Source organism: Mus pahari, unplaced genomic scaffold, assembly GCF_900095145.1.
Source record: "Mus pahari unplaced genomic scaffold, PAHARI_EIJ_v1.1 scaffold_13139_1, whole genome shotgun sequence".
Taxonomy (NCBI): domain Eukaryota; kingdom Metazoa; phylum Chordata; class Mammalia; order Rodentia; family Muridae; genus Mus; species Mus pahari.
This window is the reverse complement of record NW_018392174.1, coordinates 13,858-14,908: the sequence shown is the minus strand read 5'-3', so window position 1 is coordinate 14,908 and position 1,051 is coordinate 13,858.

Here is a 1,051-nt window from a genome sequence, read left to right as displayed (position 1 = left end):
CCTGGAACTGCAGAGACCAGGCTGGACTAAAACAGACACAGATCCCTGTGTTCCACCATTGCTGGTATTAAAAATGTGTGCTGGGTCACTCAGGATCCAGAGTTTGAGACAGGGTTCACATAGCTCAGGCTGACCTTGAACTCACTATGTAGCTAAGGACGGCTTGAGTTCCTGATTGTCCTGCCTCTACCTTCTGAGAAGTTATGTTTATGTTTACAGATATGGTTAAGGTTAGTGTTGTTAGGGCTAGAGTTAGTGTTAGGTTAGGGTGAGGGTTATGGTTAGTTTTAGGGTTATGGTGATGGTTGGTGTTAGGATTTGTGTTAAGGTTAGCGTTAGGGGTAGAGTTCTTTGGGTTCAGGTTATGGTTATGGTTAGGATCATTAGGGTTTGGGTTATTGATAAGATTAGTGTACACAGTCAAGGTCATGTTTTTATAAGAGCAATGACCTCTGGCTTCTTTAGTAACAGCTTTGTCAATACAGTTGGCTGTGACTGTGATGTCCTGTGAGAAGACACAATGCACAGCCCATCCAGGTTTCCTCAGCGTCCTCTAAGCCTCTCTGATCTGCTCCTGGTCATTGCCCTCCCCTGTCATCCCCTTTGGGAAGCTTAGGGTGGGGACTCAGGAGGAGATAAGGTTTGTTTACCTCCAGGCACCTGGAGTCCAAGGTCCCTTGCAGGTTCCTGCTGAGTCTGTGATCTTGGGTGCTGGGGTTGGGCTGGGCAGCACACAGGGCAGGGATTGTGGTAGAAACTCCATGTTTCAGGAAGACATACTGTAGGACCCCCTCTCGAGGGACTCCCCCCACCTCAGGTCATGAGAGTCAGGCCGTCCTAAAGAAACATGATAGACAGACCTTCTTGTTGCAAAAGCATGAGGCAGTTTAATGGCGGAGCTCCGGGTTGATGCGTACCTCACACAGGAGGTAGAGGCATCAAGCACAAGGCCCAAAAGATAGGGGGTTTTTATAGGGAGTTATAGTGAGAGGGTTGGGGGATTTTTGGGGAACTTGGCGCAGCTTCACACAATTGGCTTGATTACAAGTCA